This window comes from Artemia franciscana, chromosome 3, assembly GCF_032884065.1.
Source record: "Artemia franciscana chromosome 3, ASM3288406v1, whole genome shotgun sequence".
In the NCBI taxonomy this organism is placed as follows: domain Eukaryota; kingdom Metazoa; phylum Arthropoda; class Branchiopoda; order Anostraca; family Artemiidae; genus Artemia; species Artemia franciscana.
In genome coordinates, this window is record NC_088865.1 from 55,444,859 (window position 1) to 55,465,329 (window position 20,471).

Genomic DNA, 20,471 nt, shown 5'->3' on the forward strand with positions numbered 1-20,471 from the left:
GACTTATGATTTACAATCAAATGAACTCATAGAAATGAAAATATTTCAAATATACTTTCTTTTTAGAAAAGTACTAATTATGTTATTTTCTTCAAAGAGGATACAAATTTGCATTTGCATTTAAAGATTCTGATAGTTAACAAGAAATACAGTTAACAATACAACTCGAATAACATCAAAATTGGTTTTTAAGTTATATTGACACTATAAGTATAGACCCCCTTGATTTTTGATATTATAATATACAGGAATGAATCTTTCTGTGTCAAGTACTATGTCATTATTTTCATCGTTTAGCAGGGGTGGGGGATGCCTAATAGTAAAGAAGTGCATTTTTACCCACCATTTTTGAACTCTTCTTAGATTTTACAACGTTATTTTAGAAAAATAACATACCCAATAATAATACCCAAATTTTTAGATCCAATAATGGAAGTTTAATATTTTGTTTTGGAAGCTATATTCTTATAAATAATATTTTAGAACATAAAGAGTAAAACATGTTATAGAAAACATTTTATATAGGTTCCTAAAATTTAGAATTTTATCACATTAAAAGAACACTAAAACTTTTAATTTCCGTTCGAAGAAAACCTCTGGCATTATTTTTGGACCACTGGGTCGATCTCAAGATATCACTTTCATATTCAAAATTATACATTGTATTAAAAAAGGTTTCTAAACTATAGAAAAAGTAGGTAAAAACAGAAGGTTTCATTTTCATATCCACGTGCAACAAAATATTTTTTTTTAACAAATGACCAAAAATCATTGAAAGTCTCAAAGACAATGTTAGTCAGAAGTAACAAAAAGGTACAGATAATAGAAATAAAAATAAATAGGGAAAGAGGGCTCGGGTCTTAAAAAAAAATAGAGAAAGAAATAAATTTGTATTTTTAAATAAAGTGGAAATATTAATATACACTTTGTTATGCTATAGATTAAAAAAACCTCTTCTAAAGTATTATGAACATCATATTATATCTAAAGAATGAATATTGAGTAAAAGGAGTTACATTAACAATTAAACAGAAAATGTTAATTTTCAAAACAAACTGTTTTTGTTTCAACAAACGTAAGGAGCAACAATAAAACTTAAAATGAACTGGAATTATAATGTATATGAGGCGTTTGTCTCCTCTTCAATACCTCGCTCTTTACGCCAAAGTTCGAATTTTGTTCCAATTCCTTAAGAATAACCCCTGAATAACCCCTGAATTGTCCTATACACATGCTAATATTTGGTCCTTAAAGTTCTAACAATTTGTTTATTTATTACAGTAACAAAATTGAAAACATGTCAGAAATATTTTCTTTTTCAGAAAAGTGCAAATTATGCTTTTGTCTTAAAGGGGGTGTAAATTTGAATTTGCATTTAAAGAGTCACACAGTTTACAAGAATTACAGTTAATAAAAGAGATCAAATAAAATCAAAATTGATTTTTAAGTTAGTTTAACAACATAAGTAGATTCTCTTTATGTTTGATAATATAATATACATGGATGAATCTTTGTGTGCCATGTATTTTGGCTTGAGGTTCATCGTGTAGCTGGAAGAAGGAATGCCTGATCCTAAAGAAGTTCAGTTTTGTTCACCGTTATTTAACTCTTCCTAGACTTTACTACGTAATTTTAGAAAATTAAAAAAGAAAGAAAATTAAAATAGAAAAGTAAAAAAGATAGTCTAAATAATAGATCAGAAAATGGAAGCTTAACACTTTATTTTTCAAAGTTATATTTTTAAAATAATATTATTCATCTTATAGAGCAAGAAATACAATAGAAAATATAATCTGTATAGAAACCAATTTTTAAACTGTAGAATAAATAGGTAAAAACATAAGACATAACTTTCATGCTCAAAAATAACCATTTTGTAAATACAGGTTTGTTAACTGCAGAATAAAATGGTAAAAACTCAAGATACTATTTTTTTTATCCACGTACAGTAAAATACTGTTTTTGTTTTAAACAGAGGACCAGAAAATTAATAAAAGTTGCAAAGACGATTATACTCAGAAGTGATAATAATGGTAAAGAGAGTAGAGATAAACAGAAATTGGGAGAAAGAGTAGGTGTCTAAGAAAAAATAAAGAGGAAGAGGAAGATTAGTATTTTTAAATAAATCGGAAGTCTTAATATTGTTGTTCTCAAGCTATAGAGTAAAAATATATCTTGTAAAATATTATATAGAAATAAATAAGTATCAACTGAAAATATACAATATTGAGTGAAATGAGTCCCTATAACATTTAATATGAATTAAATACGTAAAAATTAGTTTTTCATCTGAAAGTAATAAGCAACATTAAAACTTAAAGTAAACAAAATTATTACGTTAATGAGTGGGTTTGCCCCTTCATTAATACCTAGATCTCTACGCTAAATTTTGAAATTTTTTTAAATCCTTTAAGAATGACCCCTGAATCACAAAGACTGTTTAATTAGAGTAAATAGCTCTTTTGAAAGTACTAAAAAACTTTAGCGTCATTTAGAAAGCGGCAGTACCTTTCCTGTATGAAATAGTTTGTTAATGCCTTAGGTATTACTGCTGTTTTTTGGTCCTTTGATTTGAACTAAATCCAGCATGCTCAAAAAGTTGGTTGTAACTCGTCAAGGTTCTCTGCCATTGAGTAAGACTGAGCCGAACAATCCCTTAAATATGCACATCTTTGGAGGACGAGTTACAGGAAGGATGTAATTGACATTCTTCATGACTACTTTTTGTTTGGCTCACGTTGATATTGAATCCAACCTTTCAAGCTCGTTCTCTCATAACTGCAAGCACTGCTCGAAGTTCTTCGAGGTTGTTTGTCATGAGTCTAGATTTTCAGCGAATTCAACATCACTTAAAATTCTGTCACAAAACATAAAGCAAATGTTCTGTTGAATAGCGGTCTTCATCATAACGTAGTAAAACATATAATTTATTAGACATAATTAAATAGTTCAGTAGCCACGATACATCCCTGATAAACCCTAGTAAGAAAGCAGAAAGGCTCGGTTTGATGAAATTCTTGAGCTTCAATTACTCCAACGTTCCTAAGGGAGCCAATAGACTATTTTCTTAAGAGTTACCTAGAGTAAAAGAATGTATCTATAGATATATGTTACTTTGAAACAATCAGTACAAGAGCCAATAGTGAAAAAATGGGCCAAAAATGTCTAGACTTTGATGGGATGTAAGAACTGCACTATTTTAGATAATTATAATCAAACTTGTGGATCGTTCCATCCATTTAAGCTATAAAGAGAACAAGCAGTTCAAATTGAGAATTTTAATTTTGATATTGAAAAATTTTAGGACTAGCAAATTAGAGGATTTCTATGGTACAACTGTCAAAATGATAAGTGTGAACGGTTGAATATACTTACCTGGGTATGGTATAAAAATACACCATACAAACTTTTAGTTTATTTCTAAGAAAATAGAATAGTCATGGTTTAAAATTGTCTACGCTTCAATCGTTGGAATAATTAGAGTGTCACGTTGTTACATGATCACTCTGAAGACAATGGCTATTATGATTATAAGCTAACTAATTTTCGGCTTTTATTGAAAATGAATATTTATTTCGTGATATTACAGTGAATAGCATATTGAAACATGTAAGTTTCGGATTTTACAGAATCTAACATGCATTATTTTACGATATTATTTTAGCAAAGTAACAAAGGCACCCGAATAATTGATCAGAAAATAGAAGGTTAATACCTTCTTTTTTATAGGAATATTACATTATTGAAAACAACATTGCAGGGAGTGACTATTGAGTAAAACCTGCTATAGAATATACATTATGTTTTAAAACAGGTTTATAAACTATAGAACAAAATGATAAGGACTCCTGATATCTTATTCATATTCAAAAATATATATTGCATAAAAACAGGTTTCAAACAGTATAGAACAAGTAGTAAAAATGCATTATGTCTCTTTTATTTCTGTGTTCGACGAAATGTGCAAAAACAAAAACAAGGAAATGTTGAAAAAACAATGAAGTAAAGTCATAAGTAATAAAGATGATAAAGACAGCAGGGAGAAAAAGAATTTTTTTCTTTTTAAAGAGTTCCCGAAAACAATTTTTGGTGGGAATGATTCTTCTTTTGATGAAAATGCAAATTTTACATTTTTTACATAGGAGTTTGATTCCACTACAGCAAAGTTTTCTTATATCCTGAATAAGATGGATAATTTTTTATTAGGATCAATTGATTTATTAAGGGTGTTATCTTCCTTTTTCAAAAATTGGGTAGATTTTTTATAGGTAACATTAACACGTCCAACTTTTGATGGTAATTAATTTTCATACCCAACTTTTGAAAGAAAATATAAAAGTTTTTGAATTTCACCTACTTTGAATAAGGATCAACATTCAATTCTTTTGATGTATCTAATATTATCAAGACCCAGAGATTTCAGTTAATATCTTACTCAGACTTTAGGTTACTATTTAGCTGTATCACTACTTGCATACAGTTTGATGCAACTTATTGTTTGATAAACCAAAATGAATAGAAAATTATTTACTTGTGTTTGATTTCGTGTTTGATTAAATAAAAAAAACAAGTTTTTTTTAACTGAAAGTAAGGAGCGACATTAAAACTTAAAACGCACAGAAATTACTTCGTATATGAAAGAGGCTGCTTCCTCATCAACGCCCCGCTCTTTACGCCAAAGTTTGACTCTTTCTCTCAATTCTTCTTTTTAAAACAGTAAAAAACTTTAGCGTAAAGAGCGGGGCGTTGATGAGGAAGCAGCCTCTTTCATATACGAAGTAATTTCTGTGCGTTTTAAGTTTTAATGTCGCTCCTTACTTTCAGTTAAAAAAACTTGTTTTTTTTTTATTTAATTTCTGAACGTTTTTGAATCAATGCATGTTTTGATTTTGGCTCTCCGCAGAGGAATAATCAAAACGAAATTTGCATATTTTTCTTTTGGCTCAATGGCTTTCTCATAATTTTGATCGAATGATTTTGAGAAAAAAAGAGCGGGGGACAAAGCCTAGTTGCCCTCCGATTTTTTGGTTAATTAAAAAGGCAACTAGAACTTTTAATTTTTTACGAATCTTTTTATTGGTAAAAGATTTACGTAACTTATAAATTAGCTTACGTAAAGAACTTTTGTATTCTCATGTTTTTATTACATATATGAGGTGATTCGCCCCATCGTAAGTACCTCGCTCTTGACACTAAAGCTTAAATTTTATCCCAATTCATTAAGAATGACCCCCTGAATCACAAAAGCCGTAGAATAAGTAGTTGAAATTACCAAAAATACTTTAGCGTAAAGAGCGAGGTATTAGAAGGAGGTGAGCCCCTCATATGGGTAATAATTTCTGTTTGTTTTAAGTTTTATTGCTGTTCCTTACTTCCAGCTGAAAAAGCTTTTTCACATTTATTTTTTAATTGTTTTTTTTTTTAAATAATGCTAGTAAATCCTGCTCTCCCTTCATGGAAATTTCTTCTCCCATTACAAATTCTCGAAGGAAAGTTCCCCCAGCATATCCCCCTCTTCTCAACCCCTCCCCCAAACCAAAAAAATCCTCCTGAAAACGCCTGTATACTTCCCAATAACCATTACTATATGTAAGCACAGGTCAAAGTTTGTAACTTGTTGCCCCTCCCACGGGGACTGTGGGGGCGTAAGTCGTCCCCAAAGACATAGTTATAAGGTTTTTCGACTACGTTGAATAAAATGGCTATCTCAGAATTTTGATCCGTTGACTTTGGGAAAATAATTAGCGTGGGAGGGGGCCTAGGTGCCCTCCAATTTTTTTGGTCACTTAAATAGGGCACTAGAACTTTTCATTTCCGTTAGAATGAGCCCTCTTGCAACATTCTAGGACAACTAGGTCGATACGATCACCCCTGGAAAAAAAAAAAACAAAAACAAAAAAACAAATAAACGCGCATCCGTGATCTGCCTTCTGGCAAAAAATGCAAAATTCCACATTTTTGTAGATAGGAGCTCGAAACTTCTACAGTAGGGTTCTCTGATACGCTGAATCTGATGGTGTGATTTTCGTTAAGATTCTATGACTGTTATGGGGCGTTTCCCCCTATTTTCTAAAATAACGCAAATTTTCTCAGGCTCGTAACTTTTGATGGGTAAGTCTAAACTTGATGAAACTTATATATTTAAAACAAGCATTAAAATGCAATTCTTTTGATGTAGCTATTGGTATCAAAATTCCATTTTTTAGAGTTTTGGTTACTATTGAGCCGGGTCGCTCCTTACTACAGTTTGTTACCGCGAACTGTTTGATAAACCAAAATGAATAGAATATTATTTACTTTTTTATTTTACTTTCGTCATAAAGATTATGTTAATAAGAAAAAAAACAAATTAACAAAAAGAAACTCTGGCTGCTTGAAAGGAATGCAAAGAGCTCTACTGAATCAAAGACGAGCAGGAAAAAAGTCATATAATCTTCCAGGCGTAAAACTACCAAAATTCCCCTAAATAAATAAATAAAAACAAAAACAAAAAGATATTAGAATAAAAAACCGAGTTAAGCTAAAAACAAGCAGAAATTAATATGTTTAGGCCCTGCAACCTTCAATCCATCTAAACTGTAGACATAATTTGTAATTTGTACTTACCCCGATTCCATCTTAAGACCAGAAAATAATTTGTACTTTACTGATAAAAATATAATAAACAAATGAAGGTGAATTTTAAGTTATATATATAAATATATATATATATATATATATATATATATATATATATATATATATATATATATATATATATATATATATATATATATATATATATATATATATATATATATCAAACTCCAAACTTGTCTCAAACTACAGCAAACTTGCTGTAGTGGAATCAAACTCCTATGTGAAAAATGTAAAATTTGCATTTTCATGAAAAGAAGAATCATTCCCACCAAAAATTGTTTTTGAGAACTCTTTAAAAAGCTAAAAATTCTTTTTCGCCCAGCTGTCTTTTGCTTATGACTTTACTTCACTGTTTTTTCAACATTTCCTCGTTTTTGTTTTCGTACATTTCGTCGAACACAGAAATAAAAGAGGCATATTGGATTTTTACTACTTGTTCTATACTGTTTGAAACCTGTTATTATGCAATATATATTTTTGAATATGAACAAGATATCAGGAGTCCTTACCTTTTTGTTCTATAGTTTATAAACCTGTTATTAGACATAATGTATATTCTATAGCAGGTTTTATTCAATAGTCACTCCTTGCAAATTTGTTTTCAATAATGTAATATTCCTATAAAAAAAAGTATTAACCTTCAATTTTCTGATCAATTATTAAGATGCTTTTGTTTCTTTGCTAAAATAATATCGTAAAATACTACGTGTTAGATTCTGTAAAATCCGAAATTTACATGTTTAGATATACTATTCACTGTATTATCGAAATAAAAATTCATTTCAGAGCACCAATGATAGAGCACCTCTACACAAGACTAACTCTACCCTCTAAATGAAAGGTTTGTAGTAGTGTCGATTACTTTTTTCTAATATTAAATGAATTTTCCTCCCTTAAACGTGCTCTCTCACATTTTCTCCCCTTCATTCAACCATCATGGCAGACCCTAAGGTAAAAACATCGATTCAATTATCTAAACGAGGAATGCCAAGAACCTTGAAGAAGAGCTGCATCCTGCGTTTCACTTCTATCTGGAACGATGTTGATGGGGACGTTTTTTTCCAGAATTTTCTTTTTGTGACTACTTCAGAAGAATGTAGAACAGGTATTTAAAACCTCAAGTAGTCAAAACCGGGGAGTAGAATACTGGTATATCAGATTCCATTAAGTGCCTGAAGCCTTGAATATAGGAAGAAAATATTTGTTTTCTTCATAAAAGTAAAAATTATGTTCAGGTCTTCAAAGGGAGTTTGAATTTACATTTGAATTTAAAGAGTCACAAAGTTTATTTCAAAATATAGCTAGTAAAAAAGATCAACAAAATTAAAAACAATTACGGTAGCTAATTTAGTAATTTACTTAGTATGTTATTAGACTCTTTTGATTCTGTTTAATATAATATATAAGAAAAAATGTTTGAGCGTCAAGTATTATGGTATTTGGTTCATTTTATAGGTTCGGAAAGGGACGAGTGATCCTCAAGGAGATCATCTTTACTCAAAATTTTTCTAATTTCCTTGGATAGCGCAACAACATTTTGAATAAGTATAAAGGTATATTAACAATAGATCACAAGAAAAAAAGTTGATACTTTTGTAGGAATTTACATTCTTATAAATCATTATTTAGAACCTATGGAGTAAAAACTAATATATAAAGCATAATATACATTAAAACTGGTTTTTATATAATACAACAAAGAAGCAGAACTCAAGATATCACATTCATATCCAAAAATATATACATTACAAAACTGGTTTCTAAACTATAGAACAACTAGTCAAATACTCTAGATATCACTTTTATATCCATGTACGACAAAATACTGCTTTTCAACGAACGACAAAAAAGTATTGAAAGCTGCAAAGACATTTTTATTGAAAAGTAAAGAAATATATAGAGATGGCATTGAAACAAATCTAGTCAGACAAAAAAGAGGTAGAAAGGCAGAAAAGGGGGGGGGGTCTAAAAAGAGAAAAAGTAAATGTTCAAATCTTAATATTACTGTTTTCAGGCAATAGAGTAAAACAACTTCTTGTGCATTATTAAGAAAAAATACAACTAAAAAGAAGGGTAGTTCCAAGAAAGATCGATGGAAGAATTAATCCCCAATGGACAAATCTCGTTGACTCTTTTTTCAGGTTCAAATTTCGTTTCTGAAAATTAAATTTGGGTATTCGCTGGGTACCTTTCATGTTTTGAAGCATTGAAGCTGATCATCCCTGTGTCAGGCCACTATTCGATTTTATAAATATGTATTTCTAGGGAATGAGAGAATTGTTTCGAGTCTTCGTGCTTAAAGATGGCTGAATTTGTTGTGCGATCTGTGGGAAAGTGATGGAGGGGGCTTGCAAAGTTATATCCCATGCTATTTGTCCCATTCATTGATGGACTGTTTTTTTTTGGGAAGGTTCTGGAGTAAAAGCGTAAAAGTGCAAATTAAATACCTGTCTTTAGAAGGAATTGGGGTAAGTGCAAATTATGTCTATTGTTCAGAAGCCATGAGGGTCCCAACTGGCGATGCTTTCTCCCAGTGAACTATTGGGGGTCAAGTAATCTTCAAAAACATGGTGTATTGATCTTTCAACTATGTTGAATAAAATGGCTATTCCAATATTTTTATAAGATGATTTTTGGTGGTGGGGAAATAGAGACTTGGTTGGGGGGGGGGGGGTTCTAGCTGTTTCACAATATAACTAGGGCTTATGATTTATATAGGGCTTATTATAAATAACATAACAAATTATGTTATTTTCTTCAAAGAGGGTGCAAATTTGGATTTGCACTTAAAGAGTCACATAGTTTACAAAAAGTACAGTTAACAATACAACTCGAATAACATCAAAATTAAGTAGACCCCCTTGATATTTGATAATTTAATATACAGGAATGAATCTTCCTGTGTCAAGTACTGTGTCTTGATTTTCATCGTTTTGATGGGGTAGGGGATGGCTAATACTAAAGAAGTTTATCTTTACCCACCATTTTTGAACTTTTCCTAGATTTTACGACGTTATTTTAGAAAATTAAAAAGGTGCCCAAATAATAAATCCCAAAATGGAAGGTTAACATTTTGTTTTGGAAGTTACATGCTTAAAAATTACATTTTAGAACGTAAAGAGTAAAACATGTTATAGAAAACATTTTATATAGGTTCCTAACATGTAGAATTTTATCACATTAAAAGGACGCTAAAACTTTTAATTTCCCTTCGAAGAAAACCTCTGGCATTATTTTCGGACCACTGGGTCGATCTCAAGATATCACTTTCATATTCAAAATTATACATTGTATTAAAAAAGGTTTCTAAACTATAGAAAAAGTAGGTAAAAACAGAAGGTTTCATTTTCATATCCACGTGCAACAAAATATTTTTTTTTAACAAATGACCAAAAATCATTGAAAGTCGCAAAGACAATGTTAGTCAGAAGTAACAAAAAAGGTACAGATAATAGAAATAAAAATAAATAGGGAAAGAGGGCTCGGGTCTTAAGAAAAAATAGAAAAAGAAAGAAATTTGGATTTTTAAATAAAGTGGAAATATTAATATAGAGTTTGTTATGTTATAGATTAAAAAAACTTCTTCTAAAGTATTATGAGCATCATATTATATCTAAAGAATGAATATTGAGTGAAAGGAGTTACATTAACAATTAAACAGAAAATGTTAATTTTCAAAACAAACTGTTTTTGTTTCAACAAACGTAAGGAGCAACAATAAAACTTAAAATGAACTGGAATTATAATGTATATAAAACGTTTGTCTCCTCTTCAATACCTCGCTCTTTACGCCAAAGATTTAACTTTGTTCCAATTCTTTAAGAATAACCCCTGAAGAACCCCTGAATTGTCCTATACACATGCTAATATTTGTTCCTTAAAGTTTTAACCATTTGTTTATTTATTACAGTAACAAAATTGAAAACATTTCAGATATATTTTCATTTCAGAAAAGTGCAAATTATGCTTTTGTCTTAAAGGGGGTGTAAATTTCCATTTGCACTTAAAGAGTCAAACAGTTTACAAGAATTACAGTTAATAAAAAAGATAAAATAAAATCAAAATTGATTTTTAAATCCTAAAGAAGTTCAGTTTTGTTCACCGTTATTTAACTCTTCCTAGATTTTACTACGTAAAAATAGAAAAGTAAAAAAGATAGTCTAAATAATAGATCAGAAAATGGAAGCTTTACACTTTATTTTTCAAAGTTATATTTTTAAAATAATATTATTCATCTTATAGAGCAATAAATACAATAGAAAATATAATCTGTATAGAAACCCATTTTTAAACTCTAGAATAAATAGGTAAAAACATAAAACATAACTTTCATGCTCAAAAATAACCATTTTGTAAAAACAGGTTTCTTAACTGCAGAAAAAGTAGGTAAAAACTCAAGATACTATTTTTTTTATCCACGTACAGTAAAATACTGTTTTTGTTTTAAACAGAGGACCAGAAAATTAATAAAAGTTGCAAAGACGATTATACTCAGAAGTGACAATAATGGTAAAGAGAGTAGAGATAAACAGAAATTGGGAGAAAGAGTAGGTGTCTAAGAAAAAATACATTAAAACTTAAAGTAAACAAAATTATTACGTTAATGAATGGGTTTGCCCCTTCATTAATACCTAGATCTCTACCCTAAATTTCGAAATTTGTTTAAATATATTGAGAGTGACCCCTGAATTACAAAGGCTGTTTAATTAGAGTAAATAGCTCTTCTGAAAGTACTAAAAAACCCTAGCGTCATTTAGAAAGCGGCAGTACCTCTCCTGTATGAAATAGTTTCTTATTGATTTAGGTATTAGTGCTGTATTTTGTTCCTTTGATTTGAACTAAATCCAGCATGCTCATAAAGTTGGTTGTAACTCGCAAAGGTTCTCTGCCATAGAGTGAGACTGAGCAGAACGATCCCTTAAATATGCACATCTTCGTAGGACGAGTTACCGGAAGGATTTAATTGACATTCTTCATGACTACTTTTTGTTTGGCTCATGTTGATATTGAACCCAACCTTTCAAGCTTGTTCTCTCATAACTGCCAGCGATGCTCGCAGTTCTTCGAGGGTGTTTGTCATGAGTGCTAAATCTTCAGCAAATTCAACATCGCTTAAAATTCTGTCACAAAACATAAAGCAAATATTCTGTTGAATAGCGGTCTTCATCATAACGTAGTAAAACATATAATTTATTAGACATAATTAAATAGTTCAGTAGCCTCGATACATCCCTGATAAACCCTAGTAGGAAAGCAGAATAAATTGGTTTGATGAAATTCTTGAGCTTCAATTACTCAAACGTTCCTAAGGGAGCCAATAGACTATTTTCTTAAGAGTTGCCTAGAGTAAAAGAATATATCTATAGATATATGTTACTTTGTAACAATCAGTACAGGAGCCAATAGTGAAGAAATGGGCCAAAAATGTCTAGACTTTGATGGGATGTAAGAACTGCACTATTTTAGATAATCATAATCAAACTTGTGGATCGTTCCATCCATTTAAGCTATAAAGAGAACAAGCAGTTCAAATTGAGAATTTTAATTTTGATATTGACAAATGTTAGGACTAGCAAATTAGAGGATTTCTATGGTACAACTGTCACTATGATAAGTGTGAACGGTTGAATATACCTACCTGGGTATGGTATAGAAATACGCCATACGAACTCTTAGTTCATTTCTAAGAAATTAGAATAGTCATGGTTTAAAATTGTCTACGCTTCAATCGTTGGAATAATTACAGTGTCACGTTGTTACGTGATCACTCTGAAGACAATGGCTATTTTGATTATAAGCTAACTAATTTTTGGCTTTTATAGTAAATGAATATTTATTTCGTGATATTACAGTGAATAGCATATTGAAACATGTAAGTTTCAGATTTTACATAATCTAACACGTAGTATATTACGATATTATTTTAGCAAAGTAACAAAGGCACCCGAATAATTGATCAGAAAATAGAAGGTTAATACCTTCTTTTTTATTAAATAAAAAAAACTAGTTTTTTTAACTGAAAGTAAGGAGCGACGTAAAAACTTAAAACGAACAGAAATTACTTCGTATATGAAAGAGGCTGCTTCCTCATCAACGCCCCGCTCTTTACGCTAAAGTTTGACTCTTTCTCTCAACTCTTCTTTTTAAAACAAAAAAAACTTTAGCGTAAAGAGCGGGGCGTTGATGAGGAAGCAATCTCTTTCATATACGAAGTAATTTCTGTTCGTTTTAAGTTTTAATGTCGCTCCTTACTTTAAGTTAAAAAACCAGTTTTTTTTATTTAATTTCTGAACGTTTTTGAATTAATGCATGTTTGATTTTGGCTCTCCGCACATAAATTATTGAAATGAAATTAGTATATTAATTTTCTTTGGCTAAAACGTCTGTACACTTCCCAATAACCATTACTATATGTAAACACTGATCAAAGTTTGTAACTTGCAGCCCCTCCCCCAGGAATTTTGGGGGAGTAAGTCATTCCCAAAGACATAGTTATTATGGTTTTCGACTATGCGGAACAAAATGGCTATCTTAAAATTTTAATCTGTTGACTTTTGGAAAAAAATTAGCGTGGGAGGGGGCCTATTTGCCCTCCATTTTTTTTATCACTTAAAAAGGGCACTAGAACTTTTCATTTCCTTAAGAATGAGCCCTCTTGCGACACTCTAAGACCACCTGGTCGATACGATGACCCCTGGGGAAAAGAAAAAAACAACAACAAACAAACAAATAAACACGCACCCGTGATTTGTCTTCTGGCAAAAAATATGAAATTCCACATTTTTTTAGATAGGAGCTTGAAATTTTTGCTATAGAGTTCTCTGATATGCCGAATGCGATAGTGTGATTTCCGTTAAGATTCTATGACTTTAGGGGATGTTTCCCCCTTTTTTCCAAAATAGGGCAAATTTTCTCAGGCTCGTAACTTTTGATGACAAAGACTAAATTAATTGAAACTTATATATTTAGAATCAGCGTGAAAATTCGATTCTTTTGATGTATCTTTTAGCATCAAAATTCCGTTTTTTAGAGTTCCGTTTACTATTGAGCCGGGTCGCCCCTTACTACAGTTCTTTACCACGAACTGTTTGAAAAGAAAATAATTCGGTATTTCGGGGCTTCTGACATTATTACTCCTTTGCGGAAGTTAGGCTCAAAATTGAAAAAGGATTATATTTTTTCTCTGGGCCCCTTCCACCTCTTAGTTCGTTTATTTTCCCGTTAGTTTTCACCTGTTTTCGCTTTATAGTTGTGTTATCTCTTAGCAGTTCTTTCGTTAGTTGAGTTATGGTTGTGGTATATATGTTTTATCGCTCGTATAGTTATGTTATTTTCAAATTATACTCCATAATAAAGAGGCTCCGAACACCCAGTATTGTATATTAAGCTCTGAATTTGACGTTTTTTTCTAACGTGACCAGATTCGTCCTGCGCCCTTTTCATTGAATTTTTTCCCCCATGGCATATTTCTCCAAGGAAAGATCCTCCCACATAGCCCCCTCCTTCAACCCTACCCCCAAAACCAAAAACATCCCCCTGAAAACGTCTGTACACTTCCCAATAACCATTATTATATGTAAAAACTGGTTGAAGTTTGTAACATGCAGCCCCTCCCCCAGGAACTGTGGGGTATTAAGTCACCCCCAAATACATAGTTATTATGATTTTCGACTATGCTGAACAAAATGGCTATCTCAAAATTTTGATCCGTTGACTTTGGGAAAAAAATGAGCGTGGGAGGGGGCCTAGATGCCCTCCAATTTTTTTGGTCACTTATAAAGGGCACTAAAACTTTTCATTTCCGTTAGAATGAGCCCTCTTGCGACATTCTAGGACCACTTGGTCGATACGATGACCCCTGGAAAAAAAAAAAAAAAAAAAAAAAAAAAAAAAAAATAGACACGCACCCGTGATTTGTCTTCTGGCAAAAAATGCAAAATTCCACATTTTTGTAGATAGGAGCTTGAAACTTCTACAGTAGGGTTCTCTGCTACGCTGAATTTGATGGTGTCATTTTCGTTAAGATCCTAAAACTTTTAGGGGGTGTTTCCCCCTATTTTCCTAAATAAAGCAAATTTTCCCAGGCTCGTAACTTTTGATGGGTAAGACTAAACTTGATGAAACTTATATATTTAAAATCAGCATTAAAATGCGATTCTTTTGATGTAGCTATTGATATCAAAATTCAATTTTTTAGAGTTTTGGTTACTATTGAGCCGGATCGCTCCTTACTACAGTTCGTTACCACGAACTGTTTGATAGGAATATTAAATTATTGAAAATAACATTGCAGGGAGTGACTATTGAGTAAAACCTGCTATAGAATATAAACTTTTTATCTTTTGGTTTATAAACTATAGAACAAAAAGGTAAGAACTCCTGATATCTTATTCATATTGAAAAAAATATTTTGCATAAAAACAGGTTTCAAACAGTATAGAACAAGTAGTAAAAATCCAATGTGTCTCTTTTATTTCTGTGTTTGACGAAATGTGCAAAAACAAAAACGAGGAAATGTTGAAAAAACAATGAAGTAAAGTCATAAGTAATAAAGATGATAAAGACAGCAGGGAGAAAAAGAATTTTTCGCTTTTTAAACCGTTCACAAAAACAATTTTTGGTGGGAATGATTCTTCTTTTGATGCAAATGCAAATTTTACATTTTTTACATAGGAGTTTGATTCCACTACAGCAAAGTTTTCTTATATCCTGAATAAGATGGATAATTTTTTATTAGGATCAATTGATTTATTAAGGGTGTTATCTTCCTTTTTCAAAAATTGGGTAGATTTTTTATAGGTAACATTAACCCATCCAACTTTTCATGGTAATTAATCTTCATACCCAACTTTTTAAAGAAAATTTGAAAGTTTTTGAATTTCACCTACTTTGAATAAGGATCAACATTCAATTCTTTTGATGTATCTAATATTATCAAGACCCAGAGGTTTCAGTTAATATCTTACTCAGACTTTAGGTTACTATTTAGCTGTATCACTACTTGCATACAGTTTGATGCAACTTATTGTTTGATAAACCAAAATGAATAGAATATTATTTACTTTTTTATTTTACCTTCGTCATAAAGATTATGTTAATAAGAAAAAAAAAACAATTAACAAAAAGAAACTCTGGCTGCTTGAAAGAATTGCAAAGAGCTCTACTGAATCAAAGACGAGCAGGAAAAAAGTCATATAATCTTCCAGGTGTAAAACTACCAAAAATCCCCTCAATAAATAAATAAAACCAAAAACAAAAAGATATTAGAATGAAAAACCGAGTTAAACTAAAAACAAGCAGAAATTAATATGATTAGACCCGGCAACCTTCAAGCCATCTAAACAGTAGAAATAATTTGTAATTTGTACTTACCACGATTCCATCTTAAAACCAGAAAATAATTTGTATTTTATTGATAAAAATATAATAAACAAATGAAGGTGAATTTTAAATTATATATATATATATATATATATATATATATATATATATATATATATATATATATATATATATATATATATATATATATATATATATATATATATATATATATATATGTATATATATATGATGATATTTGTTCTTTAAAGTCTTAATAATGATTTTTATTCAGATGTTTTCCTGATGGGATTTACTTTCGCTGAATCCAACCAATTATGACCTTCCACTTCCATGTTGAAGATGTGGTAATTAGGAATATTATAACACCGTTACCTGTCTAATGATGCTTGACATAGGATACATTTGTCTTTTGGGGATAACCACCCACCAAAGCTTCTTTTATGTGGTAATGATAAACAATAATTGAAAGCCTTGGACAAAACAGACTTTTTTACAGGACCTTTGAAACGTCTACCGACCATCCAAACAGACCTGTTTCCGTCGGCTCACTACATTGTACCTGGTTTCAAATAAAAGTTTGACCCATTCCCATAGTAAGTAAACTCAGGCAAAACAATTATTATTTGCATAACTGACACCAATCTCAGCTCTGAAGTAAAGAGCAGTGGGATCAAGCTCCACGGGTGAATCCTGACAGCTTTGGTTACTGAGGAGACATAGAAACTTAACATAGAAACTCATGCTTTCATGGGTGATCATAATGCCATAATCGCATTTGGAAACATTTGTATTCCACCTCTAAGAAAGGATCAGCAGACAATGTGTCTATGCAAAAAGAGGTTAATTGGGACGGTTCGAGTAACACTCTTTGTTCTCAACCGTGGGGAGCCTTTCTCATTAAAGGCACAGAGAAAGTGCCTAAATATGTTTCCAATATCCTTACAAAATTGGAAAGTATTCTGATACATGAATGATGAACTTTAATGTATCAAAAACAAAGAAGCAGCTTATTATAAAAAAAATGTGCCATTTGCACACCACAATTCAGTTTCAACAATGAAACTGCAAGGAGAGCTGACGAGTTTAATCTACTAAGGATTTATTTCTTCACCAATCTTTCTTGGAAAAACCACTTTGAACCAGAGTGAGCTCAGAACAACTTTTGCTGCAACACTCTTTTTCCATTCAGCTCAATTATCCTAGTTTAAAAGTTGTGTATCAGATCCTCAGCTGAATCAGGATACCCACTATATCCTGGTGCTCCTATAACACTGACAGCACCACCAAAAAAAATCCATAGAAGAGAAAACGGGAATAGCTGTGCCTCTATACACGAGTCGGTCAACCATTTAAATGGAAGGCTTGATGCACCGTCGATGACTGTTTTTTTTTTAAATGAATGAATTCATCACCCTCAAACAAGCTCTATGGCATTTATCTCCCTTTATTTAGCCGTAGGTACAGTATTTGAATCCACATGAGGAAGGATCAAAGTTCGATCAAATTATCTAAAGGAGGACACACCCGTAACTGAGTACTTGAGCAAAAAGTTCATGCAGTGTTGCCCTTCTATCTGGAACAATCTTTCTGCTTACTTTATTCCAGCAAGCCCCTCTATTTATACCTCTTAGAAATGGTTTTGCAGAAAGTTAAGTCCTTGAGGTTTAAAAACGAGGTAATTGAATAGCAGAATATCAAAAACATTTAAGTACCTTAAGCCGGGACTGAAGAAAAAAAATGTACTTACTTTCCATAGAGTATAAATTATTTTCTGGTCGCTCTATATATATATATATATATATATATATATATATATATATATATATATATATATATATATATATATATATATATATATATATATGATAATATTTGTTCTTTTAAGTCTTAATAATGATTTTTTTTTCATATGTTTTCCGGATGGGATTCATCCGGAAGATGTGGTAATTAGAAATATCATAACACCGTTACCGGTCTAATGATGCTTGAATAATATCAGATAGATATATGAAATATTATCATATATATATATATATATATATATATATATATATATATATATATATATATATATATATATAAAACTTAAAATTCACCTTCATTTGTTTTATTATATTTTTATCAGTAAAGTATAAATTATTTTCTGGTCTTAAGATGGAATTGGGGTAAGTACAAATTACAAATTAAGTTTACTGTTGAGATGGCTTGAAGGTTGCCGGGCCTAATCATATTAATTTCTGCTTGTTTTTAGTTTAACTCGGTTCTTTATTGTAATATCTTTTTGTTTTTGGTTTTATTTATTTATTGAGGGGATTTTTGGTAGTTTTACGTCTGGAAGATTATGTGACCTTTTTCCTGCTCGTCTTTGATTCAGTAGAGCTCTTTGTATTTCTTTCAAGCAGCCAGAGTTTCTTTTTGTTAATTTGTTTTTTTTCTTCTTATTAACATAATCTTGATGACGAAAGTAAAATAAAAAAGTAAATAATATTCTATTCATTTTGATTTATCAAACAATAAGTTGCATAAAACTCTATGCAAGTAGTGATTCAGCTAAATAGTAACCTAAAATCTGAGTACGATATAAACTGAAATCTCTGGGTCTTGATAACATTAGATACATCAACAGAATTGAATGTTGATCCTTATTCAAAGTAGGTGAAATTCAAAAACTTTCATATTTTCTTTCAAAAGTTGGGTATGAAAATTAATTACCATCAAAAGTTGGAAGGGTTAATGTTACCTATAGAAAATCTACCCAATTATTGAAAAAGGAAAATAGCACCCCTAGTAAATCAATTGATCCTAATAAAAAATAATCCATCTTATTCAGGATATAAGAAAACTTTGCTGTAGTGGAATCAAACTCCTATGTAAAAAATGTAAAATTTGCATTTTCATGAAAAGAAGAATCATTCCCACCAAAAAATGTTTTTGAGAACTCTTTAAAAAGCAAAAACTTCTTTTTCGCCCTGCTGTCTTTATCATCTTTATTACTTATGAATTTACTTCATTCTTTTTTCAACATTTCCTCGTTTTTTGTTTTCGTACATTTCGTCGAACACAGAAATAACAGAGGCATATTGGATTTTCACTACTTGTTCTATAGTGTTTGAAACCTGTTTTTATGCAATATATATTTTTGAATATTAACAAGACATCAGGAGTCCTTACCTTTTTGTTCTATAGTTTATAAACCTGTATTTAGCCATAATGTATATTCTATAGCAGGTGTTACTCAATAGTCACTCCTTGCAATGTTGTTTTCAATAATGTAATATTCCTATAAAAAAAAAGGTATTAACCTTCAATTTTCTGATCAATTATTAAGATGCTTTTGTTTCTTTGCTAAAATAATATCGTAAAATACTACGTGTTACATTCTGTAAAATCCAAAATTTATATGTTTCAATATGCTATTCACTGTAATATTGAAATAAATATTCATTTTAGAGCACCAATGGTAGAGCACCTCTACACAAGACTAACTCCACCGTCTAAATGAAAGGTTTGTAGTAGTGTCGATGACTTTTTTCTAATACTAGATGAATTTTCCTCCCTTAAACGTGCTCTCTCACATTTTCTTCCCTTCATTCAACCATCATGGCAGACCCTAAGGTAAAGACATCGATTCAATTATCTAAACGAGGAATGCCAAGAACCGAGTTATTGAGGAAGAGCTGCATCCGGCGCTGCACTTCTATCAGGAACGATGTTCATGGGGACGTTTTTTCCAGAATTTTCTTTTTGTGACTACTTCAGAAGAATGTAGAACAGGTATTTAAAACCTCAAGTAGTCAAAACTGGGGAGTAGAATACTGGTATATCAGATTCCATTAAGTGCCTGAAGCCTATGTTCGGGTCTTCAAAGGGAGTTTAAATTTGCATTTGCACTTAAAGAGTCACAAGGTTTATTAAAAATATAGCAAGTAAAAAAGATCAACAAAATTAAAAACAATTACAGTAACTAATTTAGTAATTCACTTAGTATCTTATTATAGACTCTTTTGATTCTGTTTTAATATAATATATAAGAAAAAATATTTAAGCGTCAAGTATTATGGTTTGTCGTTCATTTTATAGGTTCGGAAAGGGACGAGTGATCCTCAAGGAGATCATCTTTACTCAAAATTTTTTTAATTTCCTTGGATGTTCCTTGGATGGAGTGCAACATCATTTTGAATAAGTATAAAGGTATATTAACAATAGATCACAAGAAAAAAGTTGATACTTTTATAGGAATTTACATTCTTATAAACCATTTTTTAGAACCTATAGAGTAAAAACTAATATAGAAAGCATAATATACATTAAAACTGGTTTTTAAATAATACAACAAAGAAGCAGAACTCAAGATATCACATTCATATCCAAAAATATATATATTACAAAACTGGTTTCTAAACTATAGAACAACTAGTCAAACACTCTAGATATCACTTTTATATCCATGTACGACAAAATACTGCTTTTCAACGAAGGACAAAAAA

At 30.8% G+C, this 20,471-nt stretch overlaps 1 long non-coding RNA gene across 1 annotated transcript in view; it reads left to right on the top strand.

Moving 5' to 3' along the window:
• Window positions 1-20,471, top strand: part of LOC136025436 (uncharacterized) — a 222,620-nt gene that overhangs the window by 167,985 nt on the left and 34,164 nt on the right. The window lies entirely within an intron of this gene.